Source organism: Athene cunicularia, assembly GCF_003259725.1.
Source record: "Athene cunicularia isolate RWA chromosome 5 unlocalized genomic scaffold, athCun1 chr5_part1, whole genome shotgun sequence".
In the NCBI taxonomy this organism is placed as follows: Eukaryota; Metazoa; Chordata; class Aves; order Strigiformes; family Strigidae; genus Athene; species Athene cunicularia.
In genome coordinates this window covers 2,496,495-2,513,688 of record NW_020799101.1, presented here as the reverse complement: position 1 = coordinate 2,513,688, position 17,194 = coordinate 2,496,495, and positions in this window count along the sequence as shown.

The following is a 17,194-nucleotide window of genomic DNA, read 5'->3' as shown; positions in this document are numbered from 1 at the left end:
ATGGCTGTATTGCTTGTATGGGAAAGCTTTGTATCCTTCACATAATCCCACGGAGTCAACAGGGATGAACGTAACCTTTTATATACTTATTTTCCTGAGATCTGTGAGTACACCCCAAATAAATCTTCGAAGAAGGTTTCATTTTTCTTTTGTGTGGCTGATACTCAGCTCACAGGGTGCTGATACATCTGTTTATTTTCTTCGTTGTCTTGCAGGATGTACGTAGCGCACAGCACCATGAACAGGAACTGGCTGGAAAAGGGATGCTGTTGTTTCCTCTCATCTCAGTCTATGATTTTTGAAACCAGCTGACATAAGATTTAATAAATATTCAGTTAAAAGGGAAGTGAAATGTTTTCTGCAAAGCTTCATCTTTTGACTGGAAGATAGAAAAAAAAAATAAAGACAAATCTGAGATATTTCTGATTTCTAGGGTAACTTTGTTAAAAGAAGAGATGGAATGACTGTACCTGGATTAAAATACCAAACTCAAATCCTTGATCACTACCTCAAGACAGCCTCTTTAAGTCCCATGTGTCAGCAAATTCCCCATCAGAACTTCACCCCAGTTCCTTGGCAATGTCTGAACAGGAAATGAATATGTGACTGGATGATAAACAGGTATATAACACAGAGACCAAAGGGGAGGATGGAATGTGTCAGGGCAGGAAAAACACAGCTGTACCACAGAAATGGGATATTAGGGCCTACAGGGACACAGACTTTAAAAGTTTCCTGGTATTTATTAACAGGTCTTGTCACTGCTCTCATCCAGTTACAGCTCTCAGCCAAAAGGTGCAAGGAAGCTTCTGCTGCTCTCTGAAAAAAGTAAAAGGAAGCTAAATAGTAAAAGAATCCTGAGTTTATGAGTGTCTCCCCTGTCTGTGAGAAAGAAAAGAATTTATCACAACATGAAAAATCCAGAATTTAGGGAGATGTGATACACAGATTAAAAAGATGCTTGAACAAGGAGTAAATTGAGTGATGAGAAATAGAGACACGTGTTTATTCAGATCTAAGACCCTTCCCTGTTCTTGCTGTCCTGAGTGATGGCTTGTGGGCACACGGGAGCCTGGGGGGAGACCAGCTCAGAGCCCTTGCTAATCAAAAACACTGGTTTCTGCCAGCTCCCACGTACTCTAAAGCACCTTAAAAGCAATGATGAAGGTACTCAAGAAATACCAGGTCAATATTACACGTTTCTGCATGGTGAGCATCAGTGTGTGATGTGAACAGATGAGCAGGAGGAGCCTGGGTGCGGACACAGCTACACTGGTAAGAGATAGCTTTTGTAGGTGAGGGGAGGACATGATGATATTTCAGCAGGAAAACTTGTGACAATTCAAATCTGACCCAAGGGATGGTGCCAGAGGAGTGGAGCTGCGGTTACAGATACTCCTCCACCTTCTTAATTTTAATGCCTCCATTCCTGTGCAAATAAGCAAAGGCGGCGACAGGTTTATTGCCATTGGGATTGGGGTGGGTGGCTGATTAGATGCCAGCAAAGCTTGGGATGAGAGTTCGTATAGGGAGTGCTGTGATTCCTCCCTCGTACTCCATGGCTCCTCACTGCAAGTTCTGGTAGAGCAATCAATGTCTATTCGTGGGCTTTGGCACCTGCTTCAGCAATACATCAGTTTGTCCTGTCCGTCTAGATAGATTTTAAGCTTACCCAGTTTCTCTGAGAGACTCATCTACTTTTTGAGTCATCTGCTACTTCCAGTGAGGATATTACAGAGCTGTGATATAAACCCAACCATTTGGAAACAGCCGACTTTAGCCATTAATGCCATTTTAATAATGACAAAGCTCCTGGTTAAAAATAACCCTTTGATCTTTGAAAGGCTTGAAAATGAGCAGAAAAATCTGAAATTCAGTTCAGATAACCTGCAAACATTTGCACGCAATGCTGTGCCCTTGGGGGCTGAGGTACTGCATTAAAAAAAAAAAAAAACCCAAAGAAAACAATACAACCCCCCCCAAACTTAATTAAATTGAAATGAGTATCTACAGTCATTTGAAACAAGCATGGTTAAAAATTAGAAATGCTTTGACTTCTGGCAGAAAAGTGCTCTGGGAGAGGTCTCGGAGAAGAAAGTAATGAACAGCTAGAAGTATTATTCATGAACATTCAGTTGGCTTTTAAATAGGAGTTTGCTTTGATTGCTGGTTCATGGACCTGAGTGGCAATGATCTGTCAAAAAATTATATTTCATCTCTGGTCCAGGGAACTTTCCTGAGGAACTGTTCGCTGTCTCATTAGAAGGTTATTGACTGTTGTATTATATCTGAAAAATGGCCTGTGAAATGGTACTATGAGTGCTCAGAAACTCTGTGGAGATGCGAGAAAAAGGATGGTAGTTATCAAGCAGAAATTCTTTGGAGGAGAATGAGCTTCGCCCCAACTGGTGGCTGACAGGCCAGACGTTGGCCATGGGGAAGCAAAACGCGTCCTAAGAGCTGAACGAGGTGACGCTGCATCTCCGAGTCTACCTGGGAGGAAGGGGCTGGAGATGGAACCGTGTGGCTGCTGCTGCTGGGGCCATCACTGTACTCATGGACAGCAGGGCCCCAACCCGTTGTGGAGGGGCACCGCTGGACACAGCCCTGTCGTAGCGTGGAAAGGGGACTGGGATGGCCACCCATTTCTGCTTGGCTTGGCTACCTTGTCCTTCAAGAAACAATACTGCTCATCAAACCATTTGGCTTCAAGGCTCCAGGGTAAGATCTGTGGCTCCCAGCTGATGCCCTGGGCTCAGATGTGAGCACTAGTCGGCCTGAACCACACGTCAAAGCAGAGGGTGAATCCCCTGCACACTAGCTGCAGAGTTGAGCACTCTCTTGCTCACTCCTTTGCACTGCTGAGGGGTTCTGAGTGGCTGGGTCACAGCTGAAATATCTCTTCTGAGCAGTGAAAGAAAACTGGCTTTATAGAGCAATCTCAGGGCCAAGATCCGTGAAGCAATCCTATCTTTCACCCCTAAACTCTTGTATTCTACCACAGGCACCATCATGCTTTATCCTTCCTGTTGCTGTTTGCAAGCAAGTGTGCAAGTTGTCTTCGCTGCTTTCAGAAAGACGTCCCTAGCAGCTAACGGCAGCATGCTCAGACCTCTGTCTGTCTTCTGATAAGTATCTCCGATTCCCTGCAGCCCGCAGCTGATGTTCGTGCTTGCAGCTTCAGATTGAGGTGATACGCACTGAGCAGCAGTGGCTGTGCTCGCTGGGATTTCTGTCCGTGCAGTGCTGAGGCTGGGAGGGTTCTTGTTATTCCAACTATTTATGATGTTTCAGACACATGGATGTGACAACCAGCTATCCGATATGTCTGTCTGTAGTTGGAGAATTCTGTGTTTTCTCTCGCTTGCTCAGGAAGCAAACTTTAGTATGACCTTGCTGGTCCCTCCACTAGCTGGGTGAAAAACCACCTTTCCTGCTTTCCCCGCCCTGAGTCAGTCCTCAGACTTCCCATTTCCTTGAGCGACAGGACACTGGTGGTGGCTTTGGCTGGTGCACAAAACAGCTCAGTCTGTGTCTGTGATCTGTAGCAGCTGCTGGCCTGGATATTTAACGATGGAGAAAGATAGGAGGGAAGGACGAGGGCCCTTGATGCCCTGTGTAGTCACGCACTGGCAGCCAGCGCTGACTTATTTTGTTCTGGAGGTGATACGTCATGATGGATGGGGCCCTGGTGACACCTGGCAGGGAAGGAGCAGCAGGCTAAGTGGTAACATGATCATTAAATTTGGTTGATGAACCAGAAGCATTGACATCACTTGACTTTAGCCAATAGGTTTTTTTTTTTTTTAGCCAGTGTCTATTTCAAGGATTTTTGGTTGGTTGGGTTGGGTTGGGTCAATACAAATACAGCTTCTGGGCTGAAGAGATTTTGCTAGTTTATAAGATTTAAAAGGACTGTAAATTTTCAAATGAAATCTCTGAGGTACAGCAGTTCCTTGCTTAAACAGCAAACCAGGGTTTAGCCTTGACTATGTTAAGGGAACTGGTCTAACTGGACAAAAATCTGTAACTTCTATATGAACTGAGAAACTCATTACCCACAGTACAGAAAGAAGCCATAGTAGTCACACCTGTGTTATCTACATCAGCCTCAGCTGGGAAAAATCCTCAGTAAAAGTGTGCTGCATAAAAGGAGAGCAGATACATCACAACTTTCCATGTTGTGGCTGTTCCTCCTCTTTTAGGCTTTGTTCCTTTTCATCATTCCAGAAATTTTGGTGGTGCGTTTCCAGCCTATCAGCAGGCAGACTTTTTTTTTTTCTTTAAAGCTTTTCCTGAAGAACAAAGAGAGATGCAGCATCTCCTCCTTGTGCTCTGAGGCACCGGAAAGCACCGGTGTGGTCCTGGGAGCTCGTACAGACCCACCTCCCGCTGCGGCTCTGCAAAAGGGACTGTGAGTCTGGGCATGGCGCGTCTTGGCGATAAATCCCACTCACTGATTTAAGCTTCTGGGAACTAGCCTACGTGTGTTTCTGTGCGGCTCTGCACACGAGTGCCTCGTGAGACAGAAGTGTGCCCTTTGAAGGAGCTGCCCGTCGCACTTACCTTTGATGCGGGGTGGCCGAGCAGACTTCAGCAGATCCTGAGGTGCAGGCGTTTGGCCGTTGCAGTTGTCCATTGGCTGTGATTTGGGTTGCCAAGGTGATGGATTTCAAAAGGCAAATCTGTGCTCAGTTTTCAAAGGCCGGGTTGTTTCTTTTGATCTGCAAACCAGGGGGAAAGAGAGATACAGGACTATGGGCTTTCTTGTTCTGTTTTGTTTTGTTTCTGTATTATAGCCCGAATAATCCTGACAATTGAATATCTTGGGTTAAAATCTCAGGGCAAGTCTTGACCATGAGACAAGTTGCTAAAGTCACTGTTGAACTGCTACAGTATTTTTTCAAAAAGACATCTAAATACCGAGCCTGTGAATATCTTTGATATTCTCTGATTCATGGGCAGAGTGATGCAATTGGGTTGATTTTTGATGACTTTCCTACGCTCCGGTGGTATCCGTGGGCACCCAGGATGCTGTTCGCAAAGGCTGTTTGACACAAAGAATAGTTCTTGATCGGTGTAGCTCGTCAAAGGAATTAAGTTTGCAGAGGAAGATTGGGACCAACGTGAGAACAAATGTACAATTACCACATCTCAAGCCTAAACAATGACCTGGCACAAGAAATTACTTGTAGATTCCTGGGGTTTAATCTCGCTGGGTTTGGAGTAGGCTCACAGCTTTTTTCCTTGGCCTTTCTGTTGACTCCTTAAGTTAATGCTTTTTTTATCCTCAGCTCGGAAGGAAGATATCCTGACTCAGCTGCTCAGACCCCAAAGGCCAGTGAAGAACCTTGCACAACATGACACATCTTGCCCAGGTGCTGCTTTTGTGGTTGAGGGAATACAATAGCTAAAACTTGTGGTGCTCAGTTTTTGCAGATATTTATATCAAACATATTTCACCCACCAACGGTAGAAGCGGTGCTCAGAACTAGGCAAAATCTGCATTTGTACATTGCTCTCTAACTCACTCCTTGAGCCTGGGCATTCCTCATCACTCCTGTTTTGCCATGCACTCAGTATTTATTAGGTGAATGCTCTACCATCTCAGGGCCCTGGAAGAAGAGAGGCAATTTATATAAAGTTTCTCTTCCTCTGCATAAATTTTGTCCACAAAGACTTCAGGTGGGCATCATCCTAGCAGCTTTATTTTTTTTAGCAGAGAGTATTGCTATGTACCTATAGCCTTTTTCACTAACTGAGATCTTGGGTCTGAAACATAGGATTATGTTTTTGCAGGTTAAAAAACTATTACATGTACGGCTCCCATCTGTGCCCCCAAGCTGTGGTAAACACCAGGGACTCACCTTTCCCTGGTCTGCAATGAAAATAAAAAATTAAGTGCTTATAGTTTGCATAGTTGTGGGCTAAGCTCATATATCTGGGCAGCTCCTGCAGTGAGGCTGATGGATAAGGGTTGAGACACAACCCTCCCATCTCCTATCAAAGCCCTCTAACAAATATGTCCTTGTCTTCTAGCCTGAGGCAGGAGCAGGTTGTTATAGAAGTTCCAGCAACGTACTGATTAATCTTCGTCTGCTTGGGTCAGGGGTTACTAACATATAACCTGTTGGGAAGCACATCTTTCCCGTTGGTTTGGCTGACCAAATTGTCGTGTGGGTCTCGACGCTGTGCCGGCACCTGATGCTCCTCACACAGCAGCTCCCTGCTGCCCGGGATGCTGCCTGCGTGTCAGAAGGTGTCAGTGTTGATTCTGACTGCTGTTTTTCTGGCACAGGTAACGTTTGCTGCTCGCGTACTTCTGCAGACATCTGGCTGTGTGCTTCCAGCGTGCAGGCAGGATAAAAGGGCTTGTTTTTATACCTGTGCTTGCCTCTTGTCTGTGGTTGTGTGTGATCTGCCTTGTGTTGGTGGCCCAGTGCCCTCTCAACCTTACGCCGTTTCCGTGTTTGCTGAATCCTGGTGGCCAAACACACGCTGACTGAGCTGTCAGTTACTATCTGTAGTTCCTTCCCTTTGGTGTCTGCATTTCACTTCTTGCATCTTCGCAAATGCTGAGACTTTCACACCGCTATGGAAGCGTGAGTCATTTTTCTCAGGGCTCTAACTTAAGCTGCCATGGGTAGTGCAGCTCTCCGTATGATGACTCTTGTTTTTTGAGGTAACACTGTTTTTATGGTTCAACTTTTGTAGTTCAGGTATTCACTGTCTTTCAGAAACAGCAAGATATCCTTTCTTCTACCTGAAGTGTGGCTAGTTTTAATGTTTTCTGAAATGTTCTGCTGCTGAGAGTATTTTCTTTGTCTGCACGCACCACTTTGATATCCCAAGAGCACAGGGCAAGGGCAAATATAAAAGGCAAAATATTTCTTTTAGATCATATACACTGACTATGCTGCAGGTCTTGCCTGGCACAGCGTGTTCCAGAATTGGAACAAGTCCCATCCTGCTGGCAGGCCTTGGCGTTTGTAGGTGCCTGTTGCAGGAGAGTGTGACACGTTACACTACGCTTGAATATTGCCTTGAGAGGTTTTCGATCCCATTTCCGAGGGAGGACCCCTCCATCTCCTCTTTATGGTGGCTCTGATGCCTTCAGAGCAGGCTCACCTGTTGATAGCATCTGCTCATCTCTGCTGCGTCCTGAAAGTCTGCTCTCACATGAGCAGCTCTGCTATGAGATGATCTCCTCAGCAATGACCACCCACATGCAATTCGGGCACAGCAAGCTTTCCTGGCCTCGGTTTCACCCATCCTGCTCTTCTGCTATGGCCAGGATTGCTCAGCTGATAATCTTTAATGATTGTTCATTAAAAAAATTGTTTTTTTGAATTTGATTGCTCATTGAAAAGCAAACCCAAAGCAGCATTGCACTCCTTTTGTACTGCAGGAATACAGCACAATTAACAAATATAAAGCTGGGCATGTAGGAAGTTCATGATAACCAAGTTTCAATGCAAGTGTACAGGCAGGTCAACTAAATCATGAAAGCAGAGAGTAGATACAGGGGCAACTGACAGAGAAAGAGGTGGTTAATGGGGAGAGAAATGCTCCTATACGCTACTGAGCTCACAAGAGGGATGGCTACTAGAGAGAGAGGAGACCTGTTTCTCTGACAGTATCTGATGAGCAGGGATGGAAAAAAGCCCGTTTGGGAGGTGCCAGCAGTCTTCCCGAACGGCAAGAGATAAACCTCGTCCTGAAAACTCCATGATCTACCTTCACTTTCAAACCCGTGCAAAGAGGGACTCATCAGAGAGTATTTAAGCACATTGTGCAGTGATGGGGAGTAGGTGGAGCAGAGCTGAGGACGCGTCCCCACACTGAGAAAGGTCGGGAATGTGCAGGTTCAAGGGGTTTCTTCTCTGAACGAACCCAAAGAAGAATTTATTTACTTCCCCCAAAAAGCAAGAGCAGCCAGAATTCCCATTCCTCTTCTTGGCTTTGAGGTGGGTGTGGGTCACCTATAGAGAAATGACCAGAAGGATCCGTTTCCTGGAAACAGGTGTTTGGGTTTTGATGATGTGAATGTGCTTGCAGCTTCCTGGGAGGGTTTGCAGAGCAGGGGCGAGCCCGGGGCTGATCTCAGACGCAGTGTTGGTGCCTGTTAGTACCCCTTTGTACAAAAGCTCTTCACGGGATGACGCCGACGCAGAACCGAGTAACCAGACCTGAGCTCATTGTAAATCAGCTGGTGCTTGGGGAATTTCCACCACGATGAGGTGACATTTTGTTTGTGTCACGTAGACTTGCTGAGAAACAGTGGGTATGAGTCTGGGAAGAATGCCATGGTAACCTGTCAGTGTTGCTTCCAGTATCCAAGCTAACTTAGCAGAGAGCTCTTGAATATCTCTCCACAACTTTACCTATTGTCTTACAGACATGTACTTTGTGGTCTTGTGCAGTGAAATAAGAGACCGAGGCTCCGAACAAAAGCATTTCTCTCTGTTCTTCCTTGCCAGACTTTATGCTTAGATTTTTTTTTCCTCTTCAGCTTCTTGTTCTCATGGGACTGTATTAGCAAAAAGGCTGGAATTTGTACCAGGCTCTGCAGGCAGCTATTTGATCTTCACTGCCTCTTTTTGTTTCATCTCCGGATAGACAGAGTGCTGGCCTGGGTGTTAGAATTCTGTGTAATTTGGAAGCTTTCTGTATTTAATTTTCCAGAGTCCTTCGTGACATGGCTAATGCTCCTGTAATGTGAGAAAAAGTGGAGCAGACTTTCGTCTGTTTAAATGTCATGAGATATTGCAAATCTCTTAGGAAAACCCACGTTGTTTTCCAATCCATCTGTTCCTATGGATTTCCTACTGGAAAGGTAGTGGTATCCAGAGACACTTTATGGGTTTCTGCTTTTATTGGTGGTTCCTTAATGTTAGTTGTATCTCTTAATGTTTACTTCGTGAAGGCTTCTTCTCCCAGCGGGGTGCGGAGGAGATGGAAAAGGTGGAATAGAGTAGTTCAGTCGGAAGGGACCTATAACGTTCATCTAGTTCAACTGCCTGACCGCTTCAGGGCTGACCAAAAGTTGAGGCATGCTAAGGACATTGTCCAAAGGCATTGGCAGTCTTGGGTCATCGACCACCTCTCTAGGAAGCCTGCTTCAGTGTTTGACCACCCTCTCAGTAAAGAAACGCTTCCTAACGCCGAGTCTAACAGCAGAAGACATGCTCTCCTCCACCAGTTAGTTAACGTTTTATTTTCTGGAGATGTTTATGTGAGATTCTGACCAAAATAAATCTCAAAAAAGGAATGGTTGGTTGTCCAGCTAAGAACAGCGTAGGCCAGGCTGTATCCAAGACCTTGGTATCCAGGGAGGAGGAAAAAAGTACAGTGTCTTGTGAGCACTGGAGTCGTAAGTGCACCTACAGCCTGGGCTCACGATGGCAGATGAGGTGCACTTGAGTGACAGGCCATAGCTGCCATCCTCAGCTGCCCAGAGGTTTATTGTAGTCAGATAAATTAGGGCAGTTCATGTGCAGCCGACCTGCGTCCTTGCTTTGTAATTTGGAAAGCTGTAGCTGACAATAGGAGATCTCCTTGCTGGAATATCGCGGTCACAAACCATTTCCTATGTGTCCTTTCAATCCCAAGACACTTTCCCTCTTGAGTGCTGTATTACAACAGACTCACCTGCTGGTTCATTCCCCTGTATTGACACATTTTCTAACAGCCCATGACATGACTGACGGTTTGAACCCTTTGTTGCCTTATTTGTTGTGAAAGGTTACTAACTTGACTGAAATGTATTTAGAAAGTAAGACATTTCGCCTGGGGTTTAACTTTTAGAGTGCTGGGAGCAGGGAAATTTGACTTTAGACATTGAACATACCCACAGTGCTGTCAGAGGAGAGAGCTCCGTGTACACCCGGGTCGGAGGTGGAGGCTCCCCGCTGTCAGCGGGGGCTGAAGCAAAGGGCAGGCTACAAGTGGTTCAAATGTCTTTGCAATTGCAGACACGGCAGAAGTGCTGCATGTTTGCTCCGGGCTTTTTACGTCTTGTATTTGCATGTGTAGTTTATCTGGAGGCTCAGGTTTCGGTCCCCTTTGAATGATTGCCGCGTCAGCAGCTTGTGTTTTGTGGCTCAGAGGAGATTGAAGGTTTGCTTTTCGATATTTCCCCCACCTCCTATTTCGGCCGTTCCCCGTTTGAAAGATGCACGCTGTTAGAAGCAGAACGAGGGAAGTGTCAGCAGAACAATTTACAGGCAGTCAAAGTCGGGGATTTTGAAACAAATGTGCCATTGAACTGAAACATTGCGTAGCCAGTGCACAAAGTGTTTTTTTTCCGATGAGGTCTGCCATGGGGGAACTGCTGAAAGCAGCAGAAATTCCCCTACAAGACAGCACACGTGAGCAGCTTAGCCGTGTGCTCTCTTTGTAGGGCGATTAGACTTCGGGTGCATCAAGGACTGGAGTCAGGGTGTCAGGAGAAACTGTATTTCCTAACATCTGGTTGCAGGTTGAGGGAAGCTCTCGTTTTAGCTTGGGGACGGTGGCCAGGAAGGGATGGCCAGAATCTGGGAGACCCCACGTGCCTGCTTGGCTCATCGGAGTGCTGGCTGTGGACTAAGGCTGCTTTTAACTTTCCTGCTGTCCTGTGTATTTTGTGTAGTTTTGTTGCATTGTCTGAGGGTGATACAGAGGTTATAATGTCTAAAAAACCATTTGTCGGTTTTTGCTACTTTCCACTTTTTTTTTTTTTTTTTTTTTTTTTGCACCTGGTTTTAAATACATTCAGGCCAAGCGATTCTTACTGCAAGAACATGCTGACTCCACAGTAGAGTCTTACTCTAAGTATGAAAGTAAGCAAATTCGATCGCAGTTGCTTCTCTTGCATCTTGTTGAGTGGGACTAGGAGATTTTCATGGTAGCATCACCACAAAAACAAAGGAAAAAACTATTTTTTTTGGAAAGAATTGGCTTGATCAGCTTGTTCTTTCTTTGCTGCTATGATGAAAGAGAAATTGTCATTTTGGAGACACGGAATATATCACTTTTACAAAGCAAGTCTGCTTCAGGGAGGCCCGTCTTTGCTGAGGGTTAGAAGGTGTCTAGAAATGTTATAGGTATGGTTTAAAATAATGACCCTTCTGAGGGTCCTAGTCCCATCAGCTGAGGGGCTGTGCAGAAACACCCAGAATGACATTAGAAGGTGCAGCACCAGGATGGTGAGGAGGAGCCAGGGACACCAAAGGAGACACGTGGGCTGATATAATGCGACAGAAAATGACCTTGGTCTAAGTTTGCTCCTAAAAGCTGTCACTCACCATGTAGCCAGGTGTGTTGAGGAGCTGCAAAATGCTCTATGGAAAAGAAATATGGAGGAAGCAGAGTTCATTTGTACCGTTGTTTTGGCAGAAGTAAGGGGGGTGACCATCACCTGGTTGAGCTAGTTTGCTCCTAGTTGAAAAGAGCATGCACTAGAGGAGCTGCATGTTTGTCCTGTCCTACTCCAGTTCTCCTGCATCATGGCTGAAGCCTACTAAAAAGGAGAATAGGAGAAAAACACACCTTCCCTGAGTGTACCTGAGCATGTTGGGCTTTGGAGATCCTCCTGGTTTGTCTGGTGAGCATCTGGGGGGATAATCAGGGTGACAGGTTGAAATATTGGGGTTTCAACCCCCAGCCCCACATAAGGCTGACACCTGGGTGATTCCCCCAGCCCTTCCCAAAGGGGGTGAGTTTCCCTTCAGGCTTCCCCCAGGGTGGGGCGGCCTTGCAGACAGAGCCGTTGGGTAAAGGAGCCACAGGTGTCCCAAATTAAGTAAATCAAGGTCAGGTGTCCCACTTGGGGATAAAAGCTGGGACCCCTTGCAGGAGGGGCAGTGCTGTCTGTGAGGTGGATGCTCTGGGCAGAGTTCCCTGCTGGGGAAGGACCTCCCGCCTCCCTGGGACTGGGCTCCACTCAGGTCTGGCTTTTGTAAACGCGGGCTCTGTAGAGATTCAGTGTGTGGCTTCCTTAGTCTTATGTGTTTGGCTTGTTGACTTGGTTGTCTCCCGTCCCTTCTATGGGAAGCTGCATTTCATCATTTATCCCGCCCATTGCTGGTCGTGTGGTGTTGTTGTTGGGGCCGTTGGGATTGATGTCGATTATGTATAACCTGATTGACTTATCTGTACCCCCAGCACTCACCCATGGACTGACCCTTTTGTATCAAATACAATCTGGTTATTGGTTCATCTTTATGCTGGCTGTGTCCTTCATGCTAGGCCTGGTAATTGGCAAAACACGGGTGCGTGCAATGGAGGAAACACCTGAAGGGGAAAGGAAAGCTTCCTGTCCTGGGAGCAAATCATGAAACCAGGAGGCTTCCTGCAGGCTGCGGGGAGGCTGTAGTTTCCCTCAACCTGAGGAAGACACTGACGGTTGCTGGAGGTGAAAGAAAGGAAGGGACAAATACATCAGCAGGATCCAATTGGAAACCGGCCTTCAGACTTGGTTCTTTGCTTTTCCTAATTTTCATAGGGTTTTTTCCCCTGCTGTGCTGTTAAAAAAAAACACTCCGTCTTTCTACAGTGATTGCAAATACTTTCTAGCTTTTGGGAAAACCCTGGATAGAGAAGAGGGAGCTGTCAGTGTCCATGTCAGTCAGTGGTCATTTCTGGTCCCGCTGCATAGACGTTAAAGGCAGCGTGGGCAAAGCAGGGGAGAAAGAGTGATTTCAGTCAAACTTGTGGAAGTTGCAGCTCCCCTCATATATTATACACTGAGACCAATTTTTGATTCTGTGAGCTCCCAAATGTGTCCTGCAGCTCTTCAGGTTGAAAGAAACTGCCTCTCAGGGTCCTGAGGGACAAGAAGCAATATCTTCATCAGATATCTGATATGTGAGAAAGACATTGCAGCTCTGTTTATGATCGTACTTGAAATGACTTGTGTATAAGCAACAGGAGTATCAGAATGATGGTGAAAAACTCTCAGTGTAATTTGGGCTGATTCGATTTCTCATTAAATTATCACAGGCATTGCAGTGATAAGAAGCAGAAGAGGTGGGAGTTGCATGCTTAGACATGAGAGAGCTAAGTAGTGATGAGAACAACATACGGGCACTGCAACATTTAAACCCAAGAAACTCAAGACTCAAGCCAAATGGGTGACTTTTTTTTTTTTTTTTCCCCCCCTTAGGATGTCACTGTTGTATTTCTCCATTTCTAGCTGGATGCTACCTTGGGTATCAGAAAAATATAGATTGTTACCCAGGTATCTCTGAGGTGTCAGGCTGGGTTGTACACTTACCTGTGATGATTCCTGGTGGCTTATAAAAAAAAATAAAATAATTGTTTGTTCTCTTTACTTACACACCTGGGAGTAAGAAGGTAGCTCTCATTTTTGGGAGCTTATAGTAATGTCTGCTTTTCCTGAGCCAGTCCTGGATTTCATGCTTTTTCATGCCTTTTATTTTCTCCCTTCTGAGTGGCTGCAATTTTGGTTATGGCATTCTCTTTTCGTACATTGATTGTACAGAAAAGCTCCCCAAAAAGTGCAGGAAGTCTCTATATGTTTCCAGAGACAGAACTGTAATTTGAGGAAGGATTTTGCATCCTTGGGCAACCGGAGAAATGCAGATGGTCTTTGTTATGGTTCCTGTGAATAAGGAAGGACCTGTGTATGATTACGCTGTAAATATTTCTCCCTTGTAGTGGGGGGATAATCAAGCTTTCATTTAAAAACAAACCAAACCCCAAATCCTAAAACCTCCTGAGACTCCAGAAGCGTTGGGTCTGTATGTGTTGACTCTTTCTCTTAACCACTTGCAGTACATACCTGCGTTAGTTTTCTGCTCTGAGTCATGTAGCCCAATTTTTTGATTAACTGGACATAAATCTGAATTGTGTCTGGATCTCTCTGTTTTTCTCTAATGACCCAAGGGTTTGCTAATTAAGAAATGCACCTCAAAGTCCTGCAAGGTAGGGTAGTAATCCTCCTTTTGGGAGGGCTCTTTCTCCATCCAGGGCTCTGCACCATCCTCTCCTTGAGCTGGGTCATCTAGGGCAGGAAAAGAGAAGGAATTACTGTCACCTTGATTAATTTTAATTTTTAATTAGCAAGATTCTCCTATGTCACAGCTAGAGAAAACGTACCTGGGTTTGGCCCTGGAGGCAGAGCTGGTGAAGATGTGTTATTCAGTCCTAGAGGAGCTGAGATTCCCTAAAACATTCTGAAATAATAAAGCAATCTTAAATAGAAATTAGAAGTCTAAACCCTGAAAATATTCATCAAGTGGAAGTACAAGAGGGAAAAAAAGATTAAAAAGTAAAGAAAATTCTTCATGCAGCTTTGATTTAAATCATTTTGACTTGGGTGGGAAGGGTAAACCCCCAAAGCCACCAATAATTTAAATTTGATTTAAGAATTGAATATTTCTATAGTGTGGTTTTTTTTTTTATATGGTTCCAAACTATTTTTTGGTAAGGGGATTACTTAGAAGCAGCTCTGGATCATGAATACCTGGCTTTCTCTTTTTTTTGTTTAGTGAAAAAAAAAAAATTGGAAGTGATCAACCTGTCACGTTCCAAATGGTGTAAGCTGAATTGTTTTGCCATGCCATGAAGAGCAGGACTGTGGGAGATGCTGTAAATAGCGATGAGCTTGGAAGAAGGAGGACTCTCGGTGGAATTTAGGAAGCCTGGGGGAAAATATAGCTGCTGTGGGGAAAAAAAGAACACCTCCTAATTCCTCTGCATCCAGCTGGCTTCCTTCCTTCCCCTCTGCTGTAACAGGGAGCCTGCCCTGCAGGCTGCAGTCCCAATCACAGGGTGTTTGCTTTCTTCCTTAGATATTTCTGCATTATCAGCACTGATTTGATCAATACTGCGCTGAATCTATGATTCCCTGCAATGTGCCATCATCTAGTGAGTAAAGGCAACGATGGCTTTGGGGGAAAAAAAAAAAGCACCAGGCAAGGCTTTTCAAGCAAAGCTGGTGAGCTTGAGTAGCTACGTTACATACTGCTACCTAGGAGTACTCAAAGGGCAAAATCCCAAAGACTTCCTTTCATAAAATTCTGGCAAGCTTATATTTGCATATGCAATTCAGGTATTACAGAGCTATTTGTTTCAGTCACTTTATTTCAGTTCTTTCAGGATATTAGGGAATTTATTTGGTACTAGACTGGTGTAGATATAATACGGTGTTAAGAGTATTTTTTCACATCCGATCTAGAGAGGAGGATGATTTGCTTAACAGTGAATCTCAAAGTAATCAGGGAGAAGGAAGAACGTAATTGGCTGGCTGTCTGTGGCCTCCTAGGATTATTACCCAAAACTAAAGGCAGAGTTGAGCTGAGTATTTGCAGAATGATGCCTTTTCTCTGAAGGTTGTCTTCTGTCATGGTGGTCTGCACACAGCCTGCTCAGCAGAGGGTGTCAAGAGGAGCAGAACAGGACCCGCTTGAGTTGACCATCCAGGATGGAGGGCAGGCTGGAGCTGATATCGCTGGGCTCAGTAGGTGCGTAGGAAGGCGCAGACGAAGAGGGTGTTATACAGGAGGGCAGAAAGATGTTGCCTGTGCCCCTTCAGGGTGTAAACTCGGTGAATCTGGGGGAAATGGTCAATGGGGAGTAAGCGGCTGTGACAAGCGGAGATGGAGTTGTTGGGCAAGGCTGGAGGGGGTTGCCTGGGTGAAAGCTGCCCGTGGCTCCAAGCTGCTGGTGCTCAGCTGGCTGGTGGTGAAGAAGCGGATGGGTATGGAGGAAAAGCTCTGAGCTAAGAGGAGCAGCTCACAAGCTGAGATTTGCTTACGCGCAGGGAAAATTACAGTGGTTTGGCAAAACCACCACTTCCCTCTTTGTAGGCAAACTTATTCCATTTCAAGAGTGGCCAGTTGCGTTTTACTTACTGTTTATTTTACTTACTGTTTACTTTACTTACTGTTGATTTTCCCAATCAACAGAAGCTAAGTAAAACCTTTGGGTTCAGCTAATATGAGATTATCCCTATGGAGTCTTGCACTGGCTTAGCAAAACTGGTTTAAAAAGCATCCCTTAAATTAAAGCACCAGCACTTAATAAATTGAGAAGCTCTGGATGGCACGATGTGGAGGGATTAGGCACTTGGATTAATGGTGATGCATTTGTTGTGCTACCCTGGGCAGAATGTGTTAGGGATAGATGAAACTGTTGTGAGAGACTTATTCCTCTTGTCTAAATGGGTACCTAATAACGTGTGAGGAGGTACAGCGCATTTCAGCAGTTAATAGGGATGCTTTGAGTTTAATTCCCGTATCTTTCACCTTGAAAGACTCAAACCACCAAATAAAATCTGTGCTTTTGATTAATGGTGTTTTCAGGTGCATTTTTTTTTGGTGATTGAAATGTGTTTTGTTTTGTTTTTTTTTTAAGAAACAGTTTGAGAAAGTAAACCCAGTTTTGGGAGTTTATTATTCTCAACCTCAAGCCATGTTTCCACTTAATGGTTATGTCCAATAAATTCTAGGCAATGTTTCCAATTAATAATGATGTCCAAACTCCTATATTACCTTGCCACAGAGAGTTTAGTAATATATGGGCAAATTACTTCAATTCTTCCCAGTTCCCATTAGCATATTAAACTACAATTATCATATTCTCATATTTCAAACATTCTGAAGTTTTTACCATATAGCATTGGAATTCCTTTCCATGATGTCTGCAAAAAAAAAAAAGGGAACTCATCTGCATAACACTATATTGGGTTTGAAGAGAGCTGAATCTGCTATTAAGGGATGAATATTTTACAGTCTGCATTAGGAAAAGACAGCTCTAACTGAGGAGGATATAGTTCACTTAAAAAAAAAAAAAAAATTTCTCCTTTAGAACTTGCTCATATGACCTGCATTTCTTTGTTAATCATAAGAAAGAAGATTTCTTGATGCTAATAGACAGAAATAATTAGTCTCAGGACAGTATTGTGGGGAAAAGGAAGCTCTAGTGTTCCTCAAAAATTCCCCATGTTACACTGGCTCGCTAAGAAACGTTGAGAACATGTTCCGAACACGTCTGTTCAGAATTTATCATGTCAGGAAGCAGAACACAATCTAACACAGTCCGGTGGCCGTAACCAAGGATTAATCTGCCTCAGTAGTCCCATCTGCAAGAATGACCATAAATGAGTGCCCAGGGAAGGACACACAAAATAAATTTGAATGGCTGCCCAGGGAAGGACACAAAAATTAAATATTCCCCCCCCCCCCCC